The 26,116-nt window shown below is 45.8% G+C and overlaps 1 long non-coding RNA gene across 1 annotated transcript in view; it reads right to left on the reverse strand.

Annotated features, from left to right (window-relative positions):
- The window catches only part of LOC134928895 (uncharacterized), a 137,204-nt gene that overhangs the window by 75,085 nt on the left and 36,003 nt on the right, over positions 1-26,116 (reverse strand). Inside the window, exon 3 of the long non-coding RNA XR_010178105.1 lies at positions 13,178-13,306. This is a non-coding gene — a long non-coding RNA (uncharacterized LOC134928895). The remainder of the gene's footprint in view (positions 1-13,177; positions 13,307-26,116) is intronic.

The raw sequence follows: 26,116 nt of genomic DNA on the forward strand, positions 1-26,116 counted from the left end.
AAGTCCGCACTTGGGACGGGCGCCCAGCATCCTCTACGGACTACGAGAAATATATTTACCGTTAAGTAAAATCTTATTTTCTCTAACGTCCTTGAGGATGCTGGGACTCCGTAAGGACCATGGGGATTATACCAAAGCTCCCAAATGGGCGGGAGAGTGCGGATGACTCTGCAGCACCGATTGAGCAAACAGGAGGTCCTCCTCAGCCAGGGTATCAAACTTATAGAACTTTGCAAAGGTATTTGTCCCCGACCAAGTAGCTGCTCGGCACAACTGTAATGCCGAGACCCCTCGGGCAGCCGCCCAAGAAGAGCCCACTTTCCTAGTTGAGTGGGCCTTAACCGATTTCGGTAACGGCAATCCTGCCGTAGAATGCGCCTGCTGAATCGTGTTGTTACAGATCCAGCGAGCAATAGTCTGCTTTGAAGCAGGAGCGCCAACCTTGTTGGCCGCATACAGAACGAACAAAGCTTCAGTCTTCCTGATTCTAGCCGTTCTGGTCACATAAATCTTCAAAGCCCTGACTACATCCAGGGACTCGGAATCCTCCAAGTCTCGTGTAGCCACAGGCACGACAATAGGTTGGTTCACATGAAAAGATGAGACCACTTTTGGCAGAAAGTGAGGGCGAGTCCTCAACTCTGCCCTATCCACGTGAAAAACCAAGTATGGGCTTTTATGTGATAAAGCCGCCAATTCGGAAACACGTCTTGCCGAAGCTAACGCCAACAACATGACCACTTTCCACGTGAGGTATTTCAACTCCACAGTTTTGAGTGGTTCAAACCAAGGTGACTTGAGGAAACGTAACACCACGTAAAGATCCCAAGGCGCCACCGGAGGCACAAAGGGAGGCTGAATATGCAGCACTCCCTTCACAAAGGTCTATACTTCAGGAATAGAGGCCAAATTTCTTTGAAAGAAAATGGATAAGGCCGAAATCTGGACCTTTATGGACCCTAATTTTAGGCCCAAAGTCACTCCTGTTTGAAGGAAGTGAAGTAGACGGCCCAAATGGAACACCTCCGTAGGAGCAGCTCTGGCCTCACACCAAGAATGGTGTGAGGCCATATACGGTGATAATGTTTTAACGTCACGTGTTTCCTTGCCTTGATCAGGGTAGGAATGACTTCCTCCGGAATCCCTTTTTCCGCTAGGATCCGGCGTTCAACCACCATGCCGTCAAATGCAGCCGCGGTAAGTCTTGGAACAGACAAGGCCCCTGCCACAGCAGGTCCTGCCTTAGAGGAAGAGGCCACGGATCCACTGCGAGCAACTCTTGCAGCTCCGGATACCAAGTCCTCCGTGGCCAATCCGGAACAATGAGTATTGTTCTGACCTTGCTTCTTCGTATTATTCTCAACACCTTGGGTATGAGAGGAAAAGGAGGAAACACATAGACCGATCTGAACACCCAAGGTGTCACCAGAGCGTCTACCACTACCGCCTGAGGGTCCCTTGACCTGGCGCAATACATCTTTAGCTTTTTGTTGAGACGGGATACCATCATGTCGATTTGAGGCAGTCCCCAACGATCCGTGATCTGTGCGAAGACTTCTTGATGAAGTCCCCACTCTCCCGGATGCAGGTCGTGCCTGCTGAGGAAGTCCACCTCCCAGTTGTCCACCCCCGGAATGAACACCGCTGACAGCGTGCTTACATGGCCTTCCGCCCAGCGTAGAATCCTGGTCGCTTCTGCCATGGCCATTCTGCTCCTTGTTCCGCCTTGGCGGTTTATATGAGCCACTGCCGTGACATTGTCTGACTGAATCAGAACCGGTTTTCTCCAAAGCAATTCCTCCGTTTGACGCAGGGCGTTGTATATGGCCCTCAACTCCAGGACGTTGATGTGGAGACAAGACTCTAGGCTTGACCAGAGACCTTGGATATTTCTTCCCAGTGTCACTGCTCCCCAGCCTCGGAGGCTTGCATCCGTGGTCACCAGGACCCAGTCCTGAATGCCGAACCTGCGACCTTCTAGTAGCTGAGCACTGTTCAGCCACCACAGGAGAGATACCCTGGTCCTGGGAGACAGGGTGATCCTTTGATGCATTTGTAAATGGGACCCGGACCACTTGTCCAAGAGGTCCCATTGAAAAGTCCTCGCATGGAACCTGCCGAAAGGGATGGCCTCGTAGGAAGCCACCATCTTCCCCAGGACCCGCGTGCAATGATGCACTGAAACCTTTTTTGGTTTTAATAGGTTCCTGACCATGGCTATGAGTTCCTGAACCTTTTCGATCGGAAGAAAAAACTTTTTCTGGTCTGTGTCTAGAATCAGCCCCAAAAAGGTCAGACGCGTTGTAGGGACTAGCTGGGACTTCGGTATATTGAGAATCCAGCCGTGTATCTGCAACGTCTTCATGGACAGAGACACGCTGTCCAGCAACCTCTCCCGAGATCTCGCCTTTATGAGGAGATCGTCCAAGTATGGGATAATTGTGACCCCCTGCCTGCGCAGGAGCACCATCATATCCGCCATTACCTTGGTGAAAATTCTCGGGGCCGTGGAAAGCCCAAACGCCAACATCTGAAATTGTTAGTGACAGTCCTGCACTGCAAATCTCAGGAACGCCTGATGCGGGGGGGAATATCGGAACATGAAGGTAAGCATCCTTTATGTCCAGGGACACCATCCAATCCCCCCCCTCCAGGCTGGCGATGACCGCCCTGAGTGATTCCATTTTGAACTTGAACCTCTTCAAGTACAGGTTCAGAGATTTCAGGTTTAAAATGGGTCTGACCGAACCGTCTGGTTTCGGGACCACAAACAAGGTTGAGTAATATCCCTCTCCTTGCTGGAGATGAGGAACTGTGACAATCACCTGTTGAATATACGATTTTTGGATTGCTGCCAACACTAGCTCCCTCTCTGACGGGGAAGCCGGCAGAGCCGATTTGAAAAATCGGCGAGGAGGCAAGTCTTCGAATTGCAGCCTGTATCCCTGAGAAACAATCTTTAATGCCCAGGGATCCACCTGCGAGTGAACCCAGACGTGGCTGAAAAATCGAAGACGAGCCCCCACCAGATCTGCCTCCCCTCGGAAAGCCCCAGCGTCATGCGGTGGACTTTGCAGACGCAGGGGAGGACTTCTGCTCTTGGGAACTAGCTGTGTGCAGCTTTTTTCCCCTGCCTTTCCCTCTGGCAACAAAAGATGATCCACGTACCTTCTTGTTTTTATTGGAACGAAAGGACTGCATTTGATAATGAGGTGCCTTTTTTGTATGCTGCAGGGGGACATAAGGTTAGAAATTTGACTTACCAGCCGCAGCCGTAGAGACAAGATCCGAGGGGCCGTCTCCAAACAACTCCACCCCTTTGTAAGGCAAGAACTCCATATGCCGCTTTGAATCGGCATCTCCCGTCCACTGTCGGGTCCACAAGAGCCGCCTAGCAGAAATAGACATAGCATTTATTCTGGAGCTTAATAAACAAATGTGTCTCTGAGCATCCCTCATATACAAGGCAGCATCTCTGATATGCTCTATAGTCATTTGAATGGCGTCCCTATCTAAGGTGTCAATTTCCGTAAATAAGGAATCTGCCCATGCCACAACCGCACTACAAACCCAGGCCGACGCCATAGCCGGTCGAGCAATAGTACCGGAATGATTGTAAATGTGCTTTAAGGTAATTTCCTGCCTGCGATCAGCAGGTTCCTTGAGGGAAGCCGTATCCTGAGAAGGCAGTGCCACCTTTTTGGGCAAACGCGTCAGCGCCTTGTCAACTTTTGGCGAAGATTCCCAGCGTATCCTATCAGTTTGTGGAAAAGGATACGCCATGAGAATCCTTTTGGGAACTTGTGGTCTCCTATCCGGAGATTCCCAAGCCTTTTTGCACAAGTCACTTAATTCAAATGAGGATGGAAAAGTGACTTCAGGCTTTTTCCCTTTATACATGTGTACCCTCGTGTCAGGGACAGGGGGTTCCTCAGTAATATGCAAAACCTCTTTAATGGCAATAATCATGTACCGTATACCCTTAGCCACCTTTGGCTGTAATTTTGCATCTTCATAGTCGACACTAGAGTCAGTATCTGTGTCGGTATCTGTGTCATCGATCTGGGATATGGTGCGCTTCTGAGACCCCGAAGGACCTGGCGCCCCAGGGACAGGCATGGACTGGCTACCTGACTGATCCCTAGCTTCTGCCTTTTATGCAATAGATTGACATTTGCATTCAAGACATTCAGCATATCCACCCATTCCGGTGTCGGCATTGCCGACGGAGACCTGACATTCAAGCACTCCCCCTCCACATTAAGCGAGCCTTCCTCGTCAAACATGTCGACACACGCGTACCGACACACTTCATACACACACACAGGGAACCCCTTTCCTGAAGACAGTATCCCTGTCAAGGCCCTTTGGAGAGACAGAGAGAGAGTATGCCAGCACACACCCCAGCGCAATAACCCTGGAGACCAACACAAAATGTTTTTCCCCAGCAGCGCTGTATAATATGTAAACCGCCAATTATGTGCCCCCCCCCCTCTCTTTTAAGCACCCTTTCACCGTGTGTAAGCAGGGGAGAGTCCGGGGAGCTTCCTCTCAGCAGTGCTGTGGAGAGAAAATGGCGCTGGTGAGTGCTGTGGGAGAAGCCCCGCCCCCTCGGCGGCGGGCTTCTGTCTCGCTCAAACTTAGTAAAATATGGCGGGGGCTCTTATATATACATGTACAGAGCCCACCTGTACATGTATATAGTCTTTTTGCCATGCAGAGGTTTATATTGCTGCCCAGGGCGCCCCCCCCTGCGCCCTGCACCCTTACAGTGACCGGAGTATGTGAGGTGTATGGGAGCAATGACGTACAGCTGCAGTGCTGTGCGTTACCTCAGTGAAGCTGAAGGCTTCTGACGACTTCTGTCTACTGTACTTCTAGCTCTGTGAGGAGAACGGCGGCGCGGCTCCGGGGTGGACGCCCAGTAAGAACCTGCGTTCACCCCCTCTGGAGCTAATGGTGTCCAGTAGCCGAGGAAGCAGAGCCTATCTTTGACAAGAAGGTCTGCTCCTCTCTCCTCAGTCCCTCGATGCAGGGAGCCTGTTGCCAGCAGTGCTCCCTGTGAAAAAGTAGTAAAAGGTAGAAAAAAAAAATCCAAACAAAAATGCTTCTAGGCAGAGAACTCTGGAGAGCTCTCTGCAGTGCACCCATCTTGCTCTGGGCACAGTGTAAAACTGAGGTCTGGAGGAGGGGCATAGAGGGAGGAGCCAGTGCACACCCAGAGTCCAAAGCTTTCTTAAAGTGCCCTATCTCCTGCGGAGCCCGTCTATTCCCCATGGTCCTTACGGAGTCCCAGCATCCTCAAGGACGTTAGAGAAATTACATCCATATTCATAGTACTAATGCTGATACTCGCGTACATACCTGTACAATTCACCTTGCAATCTTTAACCCCCATCTGACATCATACATGGGGGAGAAGCGGTATAGTGCACATAATGGGCCTAATTCAGAGTTGATCGCAGCAGCAAATTTGTTAGCAGTTGGGAAAAACCATGGGGGTCATTCCGAGTTGTTCGCTCGCAAGCCGTTTTTAGCAGCTTTGCACACGCTAAGCCTACGCCTACTGGGAGTGAATCTTAGCATAGTAAAATTGCGAACGAAAGATTCGCAATATTGCAAAAAGACATCTCTGTGCAGTTTCTGAGTAGCTCCAGACTTACTCGGCATCTGCGATCAGTTCAGAGCTTATCGTTCCTGGTTTGACGTCACAAACACACCCAGCGTTCGCCCAGCCACTCCACCGTTTCTCCAGCCACTCCCGCGTTTTTCCCAGAAACGGTAGCGTTTTTTCCCACACGCCCATAAAACGGCCTGTTTCCGCCCAGAAACACCCACTTCCTGTCAATCACATTACGATCGCCTGAACGAAGAAAAAGCCGTGAGTAAAATACCTAACTTCATAGCAAATTTACTTGGCGCAGTCGCAGTGCGATCATTGCGCATGCGCACTAAGCGGAAAATCGCTGCGATGCGATGAAATTTACCGAGCGAACAACTCGGAATGACCCCCCATGTGCACTGCAGGGGGAGGGGGGCAGATATAACATATGCAGGGAAAGTTAGATTTGGGTGGGGTGTGTTCAAACTGAAATCTAAATTGCAGTGTAAAAATAAAGCAGCCAGTATTTATCCTGCACAGAAATAAAATAACCCACCCAAATCTAACTCTCTCTGCACATGTTGTATCTGCCACACCTGCAGTGCACATGGTTTTGCCCAACTGCTAACAAATTTGCTGCTGCGATCAACTCTGAATTACCCCCAATGTGCGCCATTGTTGCTTCTTCCCCATAACAATACATTTACTCCATTATTCTTTACAGGCAGCCTATAAGTCCCAGTAAAAATGCCCCAGCATGAAGGCATTTGTGGAACAACAATTACAAGTTATACTCAAAACTACAAGTTATACTAGAACTACAAGTTATACTCACTTATAATAATAACTACAAGTCATACTCACTTATAATAATTCCTTTATCATCAGATCTTTTCAGAGGAAAGGTAATTCCCATTCTTTTGTTTTCCGGTACAGTAGGTTATTGTTTTTTATAACAAAGGTGGATGCTACCCCCGTTGTGAAAAAAAACTAATCAATACAAAGACAAAATCAAAGAGTCCCTGCTACATTGGCGCAAGAAAAGCTGCCCTAGATTATGCTCCTTCCCTGATATGTCACCACATTTCAACAGAAATTGTAACCACAAGAATTTAGGAGGGGCACATTCCAAGGCGCTACTAAAAACAATAAAATATACAATACGTTCCTTTCGGAATGATTCAGACCGGATCCTTTCCCTTCTTGCTTTGCTCTTTCAGACATCACCGGGCGTTTAATTTGAAGATAGGTGATATGGTGAACATAAAAAATAAAAACATATAAAAATGTATAGGCCAATCTTTAAATAGCAAAACTTTGTGAAAAAAGTGTCCAGAAGAAAATGTCCGGAGTAATTAACAGTGTGATAGATGCGTGCCCAGACTCGCACTCAAAAGGTTAGTGATGTGCACACATGGGATCCTTTGAAACTGTGATGTGTAGTATTTTTAACCAATGGTGTGTCCTCTGTATAGACGTACCCGACTCAGTGTGATATGTGGAATAGAGCAGGCACATAAAGGTATCTTTAACTTCAACAGTAATTCCATTAAAAGACAAGCACTGTGAAATAGGTGATGCAAAGCAATCAGAAGATTCTCTTCAAGGACCACCTTCTGTTTTCGCTCCAAAACATTGATGTCGTCTACATGTAAATAAAAGATTATATACCAATGTGTGGAGCAGTACAGCGGCTTTAAACATAAAATGGTGTTATTAATGATTAAATGCCGAGGGCATACCCGGACTCACACTTTAACAAGAGGAGTTGGGCCTATCAAGGTTTCTTTAATTTCACTTCTCATACAAAACATAATAATAGAAGTATGACATCTGAGCGTACCCCACTCATTCTTTGTGAAGACAATAATAAGCCTAACAAGGTATCTTTATGATTTTCAAAAGCAAGCGTAACACATTCACGATTATTTTGTAGAGTTTGAGGCATATAAAGGTATCTTTCCTCTGGTTTTCTCTATGATGGTCCAAAGGAAGTATCTTAACCCAATCAATTATAAAAACCAATAAAAATGTATTCCCAGAAAAACTTTCCCATACAATGGGCACATAATAAAAAGTCCCAATAAAAAAATACAATAGAAAATGGAAAAAGGAAATGGTCCAAATATACAATTCTTTCCAGAAAAGTCAAACTATGTTAAAAACTTTCGGTCACCAAGTGACCTTAATCAAAACAATCCATTATCTTGAGAAAGGCCACTTGGTGACTGAAACGCATTGACAGAAACAAGTATGGACAGCCAAATGTTTTTCTTGTCATTTTATCTATGGAAAAGGTATGCTGTACCAAGTTTTTTAACATCAGCACCATGGAGATCGTTGCAGCAACAGGAAGTAGTTCCACGCCACCAGCAGCAGCGCCAAGCTGCAACTTGGCCAGCAGCACTGGGGAGCAGTTCCCCCCCACCAACAGCAGCGCCACTGTCACAATATTTTTAATTATTATTATACTTCAAGTTATAGGGCTTGATTCAGATCTGTACAGTTTTGCACAGCTGCAGGGAAGCAGGAAACAGATGCCTTCTGCATGCAATGCATCCGATCACTATTGCGACCAGCCAAAGTTTGCTTAGACTGGCTGGGTCCTAGAATTATGCACCTCCTATTTGTAGAAAGGTCCTGGTCACTGCCAGCATGTCAATCATTCAGCTGCTAAGGAGGGACTGCGAGCGATCGGGCAGTACCCGTTCTGCACATGTGCAGACGTACAAACATTGGATTTGTACATAAACCATCAAGTTTGCATACAGGTCCAAATCAGGCCCATCATTCCCTTCTCAGTGCCCTGGGAACCTGGTGAACATCAGAAGGGATAGATCTTAACTGTGAGAGATGGCACTGACTTGTTTTGTCACAAAGTGATTATAGGGGTTGGGTCCGTATGGCCGGCGGTCACCATACTGATGGCGGGATCCCGGTTTTTAGATGGCCGCACGTAGGGGAGCTTGCGGGCTCAGTGGCTTGCTGCACTGGCCACAGGTTCTTTTCCCATTCCCGCATCCCAATAATAGAGTGTGTTTAGGTAACCAAAATGTTTCCTCCTGACTTCTGCTGTGTGGCACATATGGTGCAATGATTAAATATGCAAATAACTAAAGAGAACCATACAAATAATGGGAAATAAAATCCTTCTCCTCAGGACCTCCTTCATCAACCTTGTATGTGTTTGACTTGATTTACTGTAATCATTATATTTAGATAAGTATTTTGTATGATTTGTTATACTGGATGTGAATTGCCCCAGCTGTTTGTCACCTTGCCAATAAATTATGATCACACTAAACCTCAATTACTGTGACGTTAGAAATTGTGTTCTATTGAAATTGATCATTTAAATTATGCAACCATTTGAAACTTTAAAAACAAATATCCAAAACATATCTCAACACACATTTTGCAAAAGTATTCACATCACCTAAGAAAATGATTTTATACTCTGTTTAATAGTTTAGACTTTCAGAAAAGAACCAAGCAGAGGTAATTCTCTATTAAATTAAAGTATAGGATTAAAAATGATTGAAAACTCTACAGTAATTTGTCAGAAGGGATAAGAGATGATCAGTATTCAATATCCAGGTATGTACATTGGCGGTGTCACTGGGTCCTAGTGAATTCATAAACTGCATGGTCATAAGTCTTTTCATTCAGCACATAAAATAGCTGATTTAACCTGTCATGCGTTGGGTTGAACCAATATTTCAAGAGCTTGCAGTCTCTCCATTTATTAGGAACCAATTACTTGGAGCATCTCATGAGACCATGAGCTCATAAAATCACTATATAGAAGAGGAGGCAGGAAACACATTGGAGGTGATTTTGGATTATCTGTACATTTCTCTTTGTTCCAGAACTGAAGGCAGAGCAATCATGGATAAATTGTTAAATGGTGAATTACAATAATAAATTGTGCCAAATAAAAGATAAAGGGCCTGATTTAGAGGTGGATACCATGTATTATATTTACCAAAGGTTGATTTTAATCGGTTTTATCGATTTTGTTGATTTTAATCAGTTTTATCAATTTTATCGATTTTAGATCGATTATAATCAATCTTAATTGATGTTGGGCTTCCAAGGCTTAAGACACATTTTCCAACAAATGATTTTTTTAATATTAATTTTTAAATATTAGTAAATGTGTGCTTTAGCCGTATTGATTAATATCTGTAATCAATTAAAATTGATCAAAATTATCCTTTAGTAAATATACCCCTATGACCACTTTGCATCTGGGCTGCGGTTGTGTCTGCCGCTTTATGCAAATGATAGTTTCAGCCCCTTCCCTGCTGTGCAAGCATACATCTAAATGTGCAAGAACTGAGACGCCCTCTTTGACCATCTATACATGCTGCAATACAATCCGTGTGTCTTTAGATGCAACCATTGGTCAATTTCTCTGCCTGACCAAGGATTCCAAGTCTGTATCTCTGTGTCTGTGTATGCAGCCGCTTTCCCTGTACGCTCATGACACTCCTATTAATCACCTCTGAAACTGACCATGTTTGTGTGTACTACTGGCCACCTACCAATCACACTCAAGACTGCCCAGAACTTTTCCACTTCATTTCTGATACCATGCTTATCAATCCCCACTGCTTCTTTGTGTGTCCACACATTCCGTGTACATCTGCACTGAGGTCCTGATTCAAATTTGTATGAATTTGCATAAACCGCAGGGTACCTCGAACCGAGAGTTACCAGGTTGGTCCTGCCAGTAGCATATACTTGTCTCAAAGATTAAGCCATGGACGTGTAAGTACACATGGCCAGTACAGTGAAACTGCGAATTGCTCATTACATGCAATTCCTTACAAATAAAACGTAAATGCAGCAGGAGGCATCTGTAGGAGATAGATGACCCCTGCATGTATTTGGGAGAGCCGATCAGATCACCATTGCCCCCTACCCCACCCCAACACCGCAGCATGTCAATCATTCTGCAGCTGCAAGGGGTGGTCTTCAGTTTGCCGGCTGTTGTTATCCCGGCGCACAGTATATCAACACCTTTTCTCCTGCTTGGGGGTCCACGACCCCCCTGGAGGGAGAATCACCATGCCCACAGTGGGGCAAGTGCAGCGAGCCCGCAAGGGTCTCATTTGCGCTCGCCCAGCTGTCGGTATGCCGGCGGTCGGGATTCTGGCGCCGGTATGCTGGCCGTCGGGAGCCCAGCCGCCAGCATACCATACTACACACCTACAGGGCAGCGAGCAATATCACAAGATAATCTGCATATGAGCAGAATGGATCTTGCGCTTGAGCAGACCAAAACCATCAGATTTGTAACTGAGTCTACCTCCGATCAGGATCACAATGATTTTTTTTTACCTCTCAAAACATTATTAAATCTTTGCAAAAGTTTTGATACATTTTTTGCTACAAATTAAACTATGGGCCTAATAAAGACCTGATCGTATATATGTGTGAAAAAACGCCCATCTACGATCAAAATCTTTGGGATGCGGGGGGAAGCCCAGCACAGGGCAAGTCCACCCCGCATGCTGGGTCCTACCCCCTGCAGACATGCGAAAGCATCGCATGGCGGCAATGCTTTCGCACCTGCCGAGTAGCTCTCTGCCTACGCAGCCTAGCTTCGAAGACAACAGACAGCTACCGGCCATGTTCTTGGCTGCAGAGGCTGCATGTGCCCCAGCAATGGTCCGGACACGCCTCTACTGTCTGGATCGCACCCCCCCCTTCCCAACGCTGCCACAACGCTGTCCCAATGCTACCGACACCCCACCGACCACCCTGCGGCCGCCACTGCCTGTCACTCAGGCAGAGGTGATTGCACAAGTGATATGCTGTTGCATCTCACTGTGTTCACACGCGCAGTGCGGCCGCTGTGTGTGCGCACAATTCACTGTGCTTCAGCCTGCGTACGGCGCCGCTGCAGCAACCAGGTCTGAATTAGGTCCCATATCTCAAAAATGTAAAACAGTTGAAGTGAACCACAAGTGTTTCATCCATGTCTAGATATTATTGTAATTATTATTATTATTATTATTATTATTAATAATAATAATAATAATTGCAGATTCTGCTTTTTTCTGTTCGAGAATATGGGTCAAATTCAATTATTTACGAGTTTCTCGCACCCACAAGTCATCGTTGCCGCAGCCACCCGTTACGGCAGCCCAAATTCACATAGCGCTGCAAGCAATTATGAGCGAATTTGGGAAGACATCAGGCACGAGGGGTGTGAGTTCAGGTACTGTGACCAGCGTCGAAACGCACCCTTCACAAATAATTGGAATGACCTCCTAAAAATATTTAGAAAAAAATGTAGAATACTTTCTACTATAAATATTAGTAATAATAATGTGTCACAGTATAAAAATGTTGACTCCGATTGTTCTAAGAACCAAACATGAAAAAAAAAGAAAAAACTGTTTTCCTCCGTTGCAAACATGTATTTCTAACACTAGATGGTGCCATTCACAAAGTTTTCTTCAACACCATCTCTTTACTCTGGGGATGTTTCATAAAGCGCAAAGAACAACAAGGTTATAGCTTACCTAAAGTAAGCAGACACTTATATACAGTATAGTTATTTCTTTGTCATGTCTCACACTATTGTTCCTATTTATGTTGCAAATTTGTTTAAAGTAAATCTAGTGACATTCAATATAGTTTATGGTCCATGTAATTACAAACCAACAATTTGCAAGCCTATTTGATCAAATATTGGAGGTAGATGTAATTACTGCTGTCTTAAAATTTAATGCAGAATTTATTAACGATAGAAACGCAGATGTATGAGTGCTATGGAATATAGCCTATTGTTTAACAATACTAACGAAAATTTGCTCAGAAAAAATTGTGGATAAATTGAAAAATAATTATTTATTTAATACCAGTTATTTATATAGTGCATGCATATTCCGCAGCGCTTTACAGAGAATATTTGGCCATTCGCATCAGTCCCTGCCCCAATGGAGCTTACAATCTATATTCCCTATCACGTCTATATACACACACTAACACACTAGCAGTGCCAGCGGAACCCACTCGACAATGGGATGCAAAGTAGGGAGGCGCCAGTCAGGAGAGGCGCTCTCCTTGCTCTGCATCCCTGTGCTGTGCACTATTGCTGTCAGCTGCTGCTGCGCCTGTGACACTGTGGCAGACAGTGGAGACGGCAGCAGGAGGCGCGGCTCTTCTAGACCACCCATGCCACTGATGTGTCAGTGCACTGGCGACAGCGGGAGGATAGGGGGAGATGGAAGGGTCTGACGTAACGACAAGCAAGTGATGGGAGAGCTTCTGTTACTGCTATCATCTGTCTCTGTACAGTTTCTATCTGTTCTATGTATCCAATTCATCTATATCTGTCTGTCTATATCAAGCAATCTCTATATATGTGGGGGTGTATCTATCTATCTATCTATCTATCTATCTATCTATCTATCTATCTAGATAGATAGGTGTAGCGTGGCGGCACTCACTTGGGACTTGTAGAGCGTCGATAAATAAAAGAGACTGCGCTCTGTATGTTAACATTTCAGTTATATTGTAACTTTCGTCAGAACAACAAACATTTACAAGGTGACATACCTTTATACCCTCACCATTACACGTGTACTCGTCCCTCGGCTCGGTCACGTCAGCTGGGAAGGATGACGTCATCATCCTGTGTCAATTGCAACGCGCTCCACCCCGTCATCGCTCCGGTTACCATGGGGACTGTATCAAACCAAAACATAACGGTGTTAACAAAAACCATCAAGGAAAGCCCGCATATTACCACTTATTGCCATGTTAGATAGACAGTACTATCAAACAACAATTCCAAATATGATCAGGATGCAGGCGGGACAATACATAATCGGCAGTAAAATACACTGGCACACCCAGGGGGGGTTTCCGAGCACCCAGAAAACCCCCTCCCCCTTTTTTGCTGCATTAGTATTATTAATGGCTGTCTAGCGTCCTCTGCAGCCTGCTGTCTTCCTGGTGGCACTTGTAAGTGCTTAATAAAAGTTTACTTTATTTTAATTATAGTACATATATATCCATGTGCATACATATATACACAGGTATATACATACATACATATAAACACACACATATATGATATATATACATGTGTGTATATATACGTGTACTATATGTATATATATATGTATGCATGTTTAATATGCTATGTATATGTGTATATGTATGTATATATATATATATATATATATATATAGGTGTATATACGGTATATATATGTGTAGATATGTATATATATATATATATATATATATATATATATACATACATACACACACACACACACACACACATACACATATATATATATATACACACACATACACACAGACACACTGGTTTTACGGACCCAGCATATACTGGGTCACCTCAGTCCCCACCCCCGTGATTGGCTCCACCCAGTTCTGGAAACCCCCCCATGCAAATCCTGCGTTTGCCACTGAAATTAACTACTGATACGCTTATATTTAATCAATGAAGCAATTTAAACTGAACTGTTCATTTAATCCTCTCGGGACCACCGTATTTAAACGGTGTATCCATCTTGCCTCTCTTTGTAACAATAATGTATTTCTATCACCCCCTCTGATGCTTTTAGGTTGTTGATCTATTATTTTGTATTTCAATGTAGCGAGATTGTGTCTAAATTTCTGTAAGCGCCTAGCTACAGGCTGTACTTGTCTGTCTCCCTCTAAGGCAGCATGAATGGCTGACCTATGCATCGCCATTCTTACTCAAAACTGGCGTGAGGTTTTACCCACCTAAAAGAGCCCTCAGGGGCATCTAATGAAATAAATTACGTGGGTGCTAGTACATGTCAAAACCTTGTTGATCTTAATAAAACTGCTTTTGTGCGGATGTGAAAAACCAGGGCCTACCTCCATGTGCTGCACAAAAGTTACAATATAACTGAAACGTTTACATAAAGACAGAGCGCAGTCTCTTTTATTTATCGACGCTGTGCAAGTCCCGAGTGAGTGCCGACACCCCACAACGATCTACATTCACTGCATTGTGTTGGAGGGCACCAAGGCATACATCAACAAGAGGTATTGAGTCCCAGTAATTTGTTCCTAAATATATATATATATATATATATATATATATATATATATATATATATATATATCCTATATAATAGCCCTATTCTGTGACCTTGTGATTCATTTGCTAATGCTGGGCGGAGTCACAACAGTGGGCGGAGTTATTCAAATGAGTCACAGAGATCTGGCCAAATCTACAGGAGACTAGGAGCAGAAGCAGATAGCATGGACATTGGGCATGTCACAGACAGGGCTGCATACCTCCCAGCTTTCTGCAGGAGCTTTCTCCAGGCAGAAGGAGGGAAACACACTCGGCGAAAAGGGGGCGTGGCTTCACGGGAGGGTCCCCGTTTTCGTCAGTGAGGGGGCATGCCCAGCGCTCTGTGAGCTGCTGGCATGCCCCCAGGGGCTGATTATGAGTCCGGGGGGCCCAGGGCACTTGAGACAAAGGAGCCCTATCTCATTGCTGTGCCTGCTGGGGGTTGGGGGCGTGGCCTAATCGCGGATCGCGCGGCCACGCCCCCTTATGCAAATTCCGATTTTTGTTTTTATTTTTTTTATGGGATTTTGGCCCCTCAGCTAGGGCTAAATCCAGAGGAGGTGGTCGCTCCCCCCTACACACTCGCACAGGGAGAAGAAAGCAGGGAGACTGCTGCCTCCCTGCAACACCACAGACCTGCCAATATGCAGCAGCGTGTGCTGACTGTAGCACAATGCTGCCACTGTTGCTGGCAGGACGGGGGGGGGGGGAGCTTCTGAGCTGGGACAGAGCTACTCCAGCCGGGGGGGCCTCTAAAACTGTGGGGCCAACGGTACGTATCCCCCGCCCCCCCCCCCCTTAATCCGGCTCTGCTGCTGGAACCCCCCCATTAATCCGTACCCCCTGATGCCCCCTCTCCCTCTGTCTCCACTATTCACCGCTGCTCTGCTAAGCAGAACAGCGAGTACAGGAGCTTTCCAACTGCCCCCCCCCCCACCGCAGGACACTGCGACCCGCGGGTGGGACAGCGGGACAGACCCCAAAAAATGGGACTGTCCCGCAAAAATCGGGACATTTGGGAGGTATGGGGGTGTGTGAGGGGTATGTCATACAGACAGACGGGCACCGGCTCACTGTGTGCTTGACCCCCCACATCGGCATACTCAGCAGGGTCTCTCTGGTGCGGAGGAGCGTCACTTTCTGACACACTCCACGCTTCATAGCTGCAGTTTAGTGAGGCACCTGCCGCTGTGCAGGTTCCATACTGCCTCTGTTATCTCCAGCCCCGGCAACCCCACCGCTAGCTGCAGCGCTGCCACCCGCAGTGGAGTGCGCCCAGCTCATTCACACACTTTAGCTGGCGGGTAGCGCTGCAGAAATCCGAGCTGCTTGCAGGCTCTGACCCACTCCTCCCTCCAGCCGCAGCGTCTCCTGGGAGCTAACCAGTCACTCCCAGTCTCCCCTTACCACAGTGCCCGGAAGGCGTGAGGTCCACGCCACGTGCATGCTATGACCCCCTCCTCCCTCTAGCCGCAGCATCTCCTGGGGGCTAACCAGTCATTTCCAGTCTCACCTTACCACAGTGCCCGGCAGCTGCGCGAGGTCTGCGGTGTGTGACTGAGGAGGGGGGGGAGGGATGCGGACTGGCAGAGAAAGCAGGACTCCAGCCTGAGAGAGTCAGCCATGCCAAGTCTCCAGCAGCAGCAGATCCCAACAGGTTGGAATGGAACAGCAGCAGCCAGCAGCAGTGACTCCGGTAAGACACATCTGTCTGTCACCACTGTTTTGTCCCTAATACCAATCTCTCCCATGCCCTGTGTTCTGTCATGTCCCTGGCCTTGCCCTGCCACCCTTATTCTGGCCCTTTCACCCTTATCCTGGCCCTGTCACCCTTATGCTGGCCCTGTTACCCCTATCCTGGCCCTGTCACCCCTGTGCTTGCCCTGTGAACCCTATACTGGCCCCGTTACCCCTGTCCTGGTCCTGCCGCCCCTACCCTGGCCCTGTCACCCCTATCCTGTCCCTATCATTTCTGTCCTGGCCCTGTCACCCCTGTCCTGGCCCCGTCACCCCTGTCCTGGCCCCGTCACCCCTGTCCTGGCCCCGTCACCCCTATCCTGGCCCCGTCACCCCTGTCCTGGCCCCGTCAACCCTGTACTGACCCTGTCACCCCTGTCCTGGCCCTGTTACTGCATACCCTCCAACTACCTTTTATGGCATGTACAGTACCCGCAGCGCCTCCAGACCTCTCCCCAATGCACCACACCTCCGCACTTTCCCCTCCACCACATGCGGCACTCCACCCCTCCCCCACATGCTGTGCCTCCAGACCCCCTACACCACCCGTGGCTCCCACTCCTCCACCCCTTCACCACCCACAGCACCTCCAGGCCCCTTCCACCATTCACCCCCCTTATACGTCTCCCCCCACACCTGCCCCCCTCCACCCGCAGCATATGCAGACACCCTCCTCCATCAGCGGTCCCCCCCTCACCCACCCCTCCCCCACCAATGGCACCCCTGCACCTGCCCCTCCACCACCTGCAGCACCTCCGGACCTCCTTTCCCATCCGCCGCAACACCCGTACCTGCCCCTACCCTACCCATGGTGCCTGCGGTCCCCTACCCAACCCCCGGCACACCCGTCCCTTCCCATCCCACAGCACCTCCGGAACCCTTCACCCATCCACAACATCCCCACACCTGCCCCTCTCCCACCTGTGGCACCCCTGCCCCTCCCCCACCTGCGGTGCCTCCGGACCCCTCCCCCATCTGCATCCCCCACTCCTCTGCCCCTCCCCCACGCGCAGCACCTCCCGAACCTTCCCCATCCGGGCCCCACCCCCACTTCTGCCTCCCCTCCACCCGCAGCATCTACAGACACCATCCGCAGTCCCCCCCGCACCCGCTACATTCTGTACATCGTGCCCTGCAGGTGCTGTTCACGCCGTCGCAAGGGGCTGCGCCTCCTTCACCATCGCACGCCCTTTCATTGTGCAATATTTAACCACTAACAAAGGAATGCAGGTAATACTCCATATAATACAAATATTAAACCCCAGAAAGGCATGCAAGGGTTAAGGGGGCGTAGCCCCTTGCGACGGTGTGAAGAGCGCCCGTAGGGCGCGATGAAGCACCTAGTATATATATATATATATTTATTTATATACAGTTTATTTGAGATGTGCACTGGGAATTTTTTGTGTTTTGTGTTTTGGTTTTGGATTCGGACGCGTTTTGGCAAAACCTCCCTTAAAATTTTTTGTCGGATTCGGGTGTGTTTTGGATTTGGGTGTTTTTTTTTCAAAAACCCCTCAAAAACAGCTTAAATCATAGAATTTGGGGGTAATTTTGATCCTATAGTATTATTAACCTCAATAACCATAATTTCCACTCATTTCTAGTCTATTCTGAACACCTCACACCTCACAATACTATTTTTAGTCCTAAAATTTGCACCGAGGTCACTGGATGACTAAGCTAAGCAACCCAAGAGGGCGGCACAAACACCTGGCCCATCTAGGAGTGGCACTGCAGTGTCAGACAGGATGGCACTAAAAAAATTGGCCCCAAACAGCACATGATGCAAAGAAAAGAGAAAAAGAGGTGCACTGTGGTCGCTGGATGGCTAAGCTAAGCGACATAAACACCTCAATATCACAGGAATTATTCATTCTAATCAATGGTATTATTGGTCCAAATCACTTGAAGAAAATGACAAAATCACAGGAATTATTCATTCTAAATTCGAATCAATGGTATTATTGATCCAAATCACTGGAAGAAAATGACAAAATCACAGGAATTATTCATTCTAATCAATGGTATTATTGGTCCAAATCACGAAGAAAGTGACAAAATCACTGGAATTAAATGGCAGTAATGTCGGGAATTATATCAAATGGCAGTACCGCTGGACATATACGGAAGTGTCAGACAGGATGGCACTTAAAACAATAGTCCCCAAACAGCACATGATGCAAAGAAAAGAGAAAAAGAGGTGCACTGTGGTCGCTGGATGGCTAAGCTAAGCGACACAAACACCTCAATATCACAGGAATTATTTGTTCTAATCAATGGTATTATTGGTGCAAATCACTGGAAGAAAATGACAAAATCACAGGAATTATTAGTTCTAAATTCTAATCAGTGGTATTATTGGTCCAAATCACTGGAAGAAAATGACAAAATCACAGGAATTATTTGTTCTAATCAATGGTATTACTGGTCCAAATCACTGGAAGAAAATGACAAAATCACAGGAATTATTCGTTCTAATCAATGGTATTATTGGTCCAAATCACTGGAAGAAAATGACAAAATCACAGGAATTATTCGTTCTAATCAATGGTATTATTGGTCCAAATCACTGGAAGAAAATGACAAAATCACTGGAATCATTTGGCAAGATCACTGTAATTAATAATTAATTATAAATCACAGATATTAATTGGTAAAATCTCGCTATCGCCTGCCTAGTGAAGTAAAATATAGATGGGATTTTGTATCGGGGACACAATAACTTCATCAATTGTCTAAATCCCAATGCACTAATGGCGGAAAACAGGCGCATGTCTAACAGCGCACTGATTATACTGAGAACTGATTATACTTATCAATCACTGATTATACTGAGCACTAATTTTACTGAGCACTGATGATACTACGGAGAACTGACACTGAGCAGCGACAATAGCACTGGACTATTGTACTGTAGTATACTGGTCACCACAATGCTGCACTGTACTACTATATACTGCTCACAACAATGCAGCACAGGTATGGATACTAGAAGTGACACAGAGCTGCAAGATACAGCAATTAACTTCTGTACTGTACTACTATACTGGTTTTCACCAAAATGCTGCACTGTACTACTATATATATACTGCTCACAACAATGCAGCACAGATATGGATACTTGAAGTGACACGGAGCCGCAAGATACAGCAATGGCCTACTGTACTGTACTACTACATACTGTTGGTCACCAAAATGCTGCACTGTACTACTGTATATAAGGTAGTACAGTGCAGCAAGATACAGCAATGGCCTACTGTACTACTATATACTGGTGTTCACCAAAATGCTGCACTGTACTAATATATATATATATATATATATATATATATATATACTGCTCACAACAATGCAGCGCAGATATGGATACTTGAAGTGACACGGAGCTGCAATATACAGCAATGACCTACTGTACTGTACTACTACATACTGTTGGTCACCAAAATGCTGCACTGTACTACTGTATATACAGTAGTACAGTGCAGCAAGATACAGCAATGGCCCACTGTACTACTATATACTGGTGTTCACCAAAATGCTGCACTGTACTAATATATATATATATATATATATACTGCTCACAACAATGCAGCGCAGATATGGATACTTGAAGTGACACGGAGCTGCAATATACAGCAATGGCCTACTGTATTGTACTACTATACTGGTGGTCACCAAAATGCTGCACTGTACTACTATATATATATATATATATATATATAGTATATACTGGTCACACAACAATGCAGCAGATATTGAGCACTGATGATCAGGACAGATATTTGCAGCACACATCTGAGCACAGATATAGAGCTTTTCAGGCAGAGAACGTAGATATTTGCAGCACACTGAGCACAGATATGGAGCTTTTCAGGCAGAGAACGTAGATATTCGCAGCACACTGAGCACAGATATTTTCAGCACACTGAGCACAGATATTTTCAGCACACTGAGCACAGATATGGAGCTTTTCAGGGAGAGAACGTAGCAACGTCCTCTCCGTTCAATGCACGAGTGAAAATGGCGGCGACGCGCGGCTCTTTATATGGAATACGAATCTCGCGAGAATCCGACAGCGGGATGATGACGTTCGGCCTCGTTCGGGTTAACCGAGCAAGGCGGGAAGATCCGAGGCTGCCTCGGACCCGTGTAAAATGGGTGAAGTTTTGGGGGGGTTGGGGGTTCGGATCTCGACGAACTGAACCCGCTCATCTCTAATTAATATATATATATATATATATATATATATATATATATATATATATACTTTATACACAGTCCATAGATTGGGTGTGACAAGTCCCCGAAACGTCACTATTTGGTTGAACACACCCTGCAGGGTTTTTGCATTCACCAATGTCCAGTCCCTTAATGCTGCTCAATCTATGGACTGCATGTGTGTAGGAGCCATTGCCCACCAGGAGGGCACCAGGGCCAGTAATCGACTGACTGACTGGAGTGCCGGGGCTTATTGCATATGTGTGTGTGTGTGTGTGTGTGTGTGTGTGTATATATATATATATATATATATATATATATATACATACATACACACTGCTCAAAAAAATAAAGGGAACACTTAAACAACACATCCTAGATCTGAATGAATGAAATATTCTAATTAAATACTTTGTTCATTACATAGTTGAATGTGCTGACAACAAAATCACACAAAAATTATCAATGGAAATCACCGCCAGCTTTCAAAAGTGACCAAAACATCAGCCAGAAAGCATAGGAGCTGAGAAGTGGTCTGTGGTCACCACCTGCAGAACAACTCCTTTATTGGGGGTGTCTTGCTAATTGCCTATAATTCCCACCTGTTGCCTATTCCATTCGCACAACAGCATGTGAAATTGATTGTCAATCAGTGTTGCTTCCTAAGTGGACAGTTTGATTTCACAGAAGTGTGATTGACTTGGAGTTACATTGTGTTGTTTAAGTGTTCCCTTTATTTTTTTGAGCAGTGTATATACACACACTACTGAGCCTCATTTTGACGGACATTACATCAAAGTTGGATCAGCCTGTAGTGTGTTTTTCCACTTTAATTTTGAGTGTGACTCCAAATCCAGACCTCCATGGGTTAATAAATTTGATTTCCATTGATAATTTTTATGTGATTTTGTTGTCAGCACATTCAACTATGTAAAGAAGAAAGTATTTAATAAGAATATTTCATTAATTCAGATCTAGGATGTATTTGTGTTCCCTTTATTTTTTTGAGCAGTATATATATATATATATATATATATATATATATATATATATATAGTAACACTGTAGGGGTGCAAGGCGCCTTTTCCTGGGGAATATGGCCGCACGCAGCAGCTGAGGAACAACACAAGTCCAGTTTCTGGTACAACTGACCCCGGCCAGTTTTATTGAAACAGAAAATAAAACAAACCCCAAAATAAAAATACCTTGCCTGTCCGGCACTAACTAAACATAAGATATTCCTAACTGTCACTAAACAAAACACAGAGTTCTTCAGTACATACTGTATAGCTTACTTGCATCAGAAAGCGTGTCTCTCACACACAGATCCTGCAGCCTTCCCAGGCAGTCTGCCCATACTAATCAGGTTAGAAGCACTATAACACTCTTACACAGCTGAAACCCTGATTAGCCCTCTGTGAGGCCAAAGACCCGAACTGGGCCCAATGTCTAGAACTCGCCTTATCTCTCTCTCAGAGCCTTTACCCAGCTTTTACAGCAAACTGAAAAGGTTCAGACAAAACAAAAAGCATTTTTCCTAGAAGTTAACATTTTCTAAAACATGTAAGACAAGAACCTGGGACAAATATACCTGCCCTAAAACACTATCCCAGTGTTCTTGTCACATATCCCCCTCCCCTGTTTCGACCTAGGGGCCGGAACACTTGTAGCCCCCAAACAGAAGATGCGAGACAATGCATCTGCGTTGGCCAATTGTGTTCCCGGTCTATGTTCGACAGTAAACTTAAAGTCCTGCAACGCTAGAAACCATCTAGTTACACGAGCATTCTTGCCTCTATTTACATACATCCATTTTAAAGGGGCATGGTCTGTCACTAGTCTGAATTGTCTACCCAAGAGGTAATATCTCAAGGTATCTAGTGCCCACTTAATGGCCAAAGCCTCCTTTTCCACAATGGCATACCTTTTTTCATGCTCATTGAGTTTCCTACTCAAATAAATGATAGGGTGTTCGTCCCCATCTCTGGTTTGGGACAGCACAGCACCTATCCCTACCTCTGAGGCATCTGTCTGTACCACAAATTCTTTTGAAAAATCTGGTGTTATCAACACCGGTTGTGAACACAAAGCCACTTTTAACGCTTGGAACGCCTTTTCTGCATCAGGGTTCCATTTCACCACATTTGACTGCTTCCCTTTGGTAAGGTCTGACAACGGCACCGCTGTGGTCGCAAAATTAGGAATAAACCGTCTATAGTACCCAGTAATTCCCAAAAAAGCCCTTACCTGTTTTTTATTCACTGGACGAGGCCAGTTTTGAATAGCATCAACTTTATTCAATTGGGGCCTAATCAGACCTCTGCCTATGGTGAAGCCCAAGTATTTGACCTCCTCCATTGCGAGGCAGCACTTCTTTGGGTTAGCAGTTAACCCTGCCTCTCTGATTGAGTCCAGTACTGCTTGTACTTTAACCAAATGGGACCCCCAGTCTGTACTGTGAATTACCACATCATCCAAATAGGCAGCTGCATATTTTCTATGGGGCCTCAAAATTTTATCCATCGCCCGTTGAAAGGTTGCTGGAGCCCCATGCAACCCAAAGGGTAACATCTTATACTGGTACAGCCCCTCCGGAACCGAAAAGGCTGTTTTTTCTTTGGCGCTATCAGATAAAGGTATTTGCCAGTAACCTTTGGTCAGGTCCAATGTGGTGAGAAACCTGGTTGTTCCCAGCCTTTCTACAAGCTCATCCACACGGGGCATGGGGTATGCGTCAAACTTGGACACCTCATTTAACTTACGAAAGTCATTACAGAAGCGTATGCTACCGTCGGGCTTCGGGATGAGCACTATGGGACTGGACCACTCACTGTTAGACTCCTCTATGACTCCCAGTTCTAACATGGTTTTAACTTCCTTAGAAATAGCTTCTCGCTGAGCTTCAGGAATCCTATATGGCTTTAAATGAACCCTGACCCCTGGTTCTGTGACAATGTCATGTTTTATTATGGTCGTTCGGCCAGGCAGCTCTGAAAATACCTCCCTATTTTGAATGAGAAATTCTTTAACCTGATTGTTCTGATCAGCTGATAATGTCTCTGACACCTTCACTGCGGGAGGCAACCGGGGTGAAGATACCGAAGGGCAAGGCTCCGCTGACAGAGACAACCTATCTTTCCAGGGTTTGATTAAGTTAACATGGTAGATCTGTTCGGGTTTTCTCTTTCCCGGCTGGTATACTTTGTAATTAACCTCATTCACTTTTTCCCTAATCTCAAATGGACCCTGCCATTTAGCTAGGAATTTGCTTTCCACAGTGGGTACCAAAACAAGAACTCTATCGCCAGGAGCAAATTCCCGTATCTTGGCACTCCGGTTATAGACCCTCTGTTGAGCACTTTGGGCCTGTTCCATGTGCTCTCAGGTACCACGGCTGCAATCCTATCCTGCATTTGTGTTACATGCTCAATAACGCTTCTATAAGGAGTGGGCTGTCCTTCCCACGTCTCTTTGGCAATATCCAACAGCCCTCTGGGGTGTCTACCATACAACAAATCAAATGGAGAAAACCCCGTAGAGGACTGAGGAACTTCTCTGATGGCCATTAACAAGTAGGGCAACAAACAATCCCAGTTTTTCCCATCTCTCTCAACAACCTTTTTTAACATACTTTTTAATGTTTTATTAAACCTTTCCACCAACCCGTCAGTTTGGGGATGGTAGATGGACGTCCTGAGGTGAGTGACCTTAAATAACTTGCACAACTCTTTCATGATCCTTGACATAAATGGAGTACCTTGGTCAGTCAAAATTTCTTTTGGTATTCCCACTCTACTAAATACCTGCACCAGCTCCCTAGCTATCGCCTTGGTTGTGATAGTGCGTAAAGGGACAGCCTCAGGATATCGAGTGGCATAGTCCATAATTACCAGGATATACTGATGGCCCCGAGCAGACTTTAACAAGGGTCCCACGAGATCCATGGCTATTCTGTCAAACGGGACCTCTATAATAGGCATGGGAACTAGTGGGCTCCTGAAATGGGGTCTAGGGGCATGATACTGGCATTCAGGACAGGAAGAACAATATTCAGACACTTCTTTATAAACCCCTGGCCAAAAGAACCTTTGTAAAACTCTTTCAGTGGTTTTTTCTGCCCCTAAATGTCCTGCGGTAACGTGACTATGAGCTAAATCTAGAACCGTTCTCCGATAAGGCTGGGGAACTACCAGCTGTTCCACCACATCCTCACCCCTTTTGACAATGTGGTACAAGAGCTCATTACAGATGGCCATGTGGGGATACGTAACCCTGTCACCTGGTACCACAGGTTCCCCATTAACAATCTTAACATTCTCTCTAGCCTTTATTAAGGTAGGATCCTTTAACTGTTCAGACGCAAACAGATCCTTCTTTACCTCCAGGTCAGGCACGCTTTCAGTTCTAACTACTATGTCTCTGTTCCCAGCAAGAGGGTCCTCACTGGACTCCCCATCTGTCACTTCCCCAGCCAAACTAGCAAAAGGCAAAGGGCCAGAAAGTTCCGAAGACCCACGTACATCCATAAAATCACTGGTATTATCAACTGGCTTTTTACTTCTCACATCTGTTGATAACCGTGATTCCCACAGTTTCCAAAAATGAGGAAAATCCCTCCCTATTATGGCCTCATGCACCAAGGTAGGGACCAGTCCCACTTTAACCATTGCTGACCCACAACAAGTTTCTATATTCACCTCAGCAGTGGCATAATGTTGGGTATCCCCATGTATGCAAGTTACCCCAATAGGTATTTGCTGGACCTTTAAGGGGTTCACTAACCCAGCTTTCACGAGGGTAACTAAACTTCCTGAATCTAGCAAGGCCTCTACCCGGTTACCCTCTAAGAACACATCACACATTTGTTTTTCCAGCTCAGGTGAAGGTACCACAGTACAGGCTAACCTAGCAAAGAAAGACATTCTGCGACATTCAAAGGCAGCATCACATTGCATGGGTTCTTGCGTGACTGGGCAATTGGCAATAACATGACCTGGCATACCACACCTAAAACATTTAACCACACGATTATCAACCCATTTGGGCAGCATAGACCGTTCAAGCCCCATTGGCCTGTTTCCAGGGCCAGTGTTTACAGTCTCTCCAGCCTTGCGTTCTCTTAACCGCCCAGCAACGTTTTCCCACGGAACAGTCTTACCAGTCTTTACTGAAGGGCGCTGTCGAGGATCTATGGGTTGCTGGGTGGTCATCAGTAGTTCCTCTGCTGCCAAATACCTCTCTACCATGTCCACTAATTGGTCAGCAGTACCCGGGTTTCCATGGCTCACCCACTTGCGCAGGACCATGGGCAAAGATCTCAAGTAGCGGTCCATGACGACTCTTTCCACCATCTGGGGACCAGTTAATGTCTCTGGCTGTAGCCATTTTTTTGTTAGCTGAATAAGGTCGTGCATCTGGGAGCGCGGAGGCTTCTCCATGGCGTACAGCCAACGGTGC

The sequence above is a fragment of the Pseudophryne corroboree genome, chromosome 5 (genome assembly GCF_028390025.1).
Source record: "Pseudophryne corroboree isolate aPseCor3 chromosome 5, aPseCor3.hap2, whole genome shotgun sequence".
Taxonomy (NCBI): Eukaryota; Metazoa; Chordata; class Amphibia; order Anura; family Myobatrachidae; genus Pseudophryne; species Pseudophryne corroboree.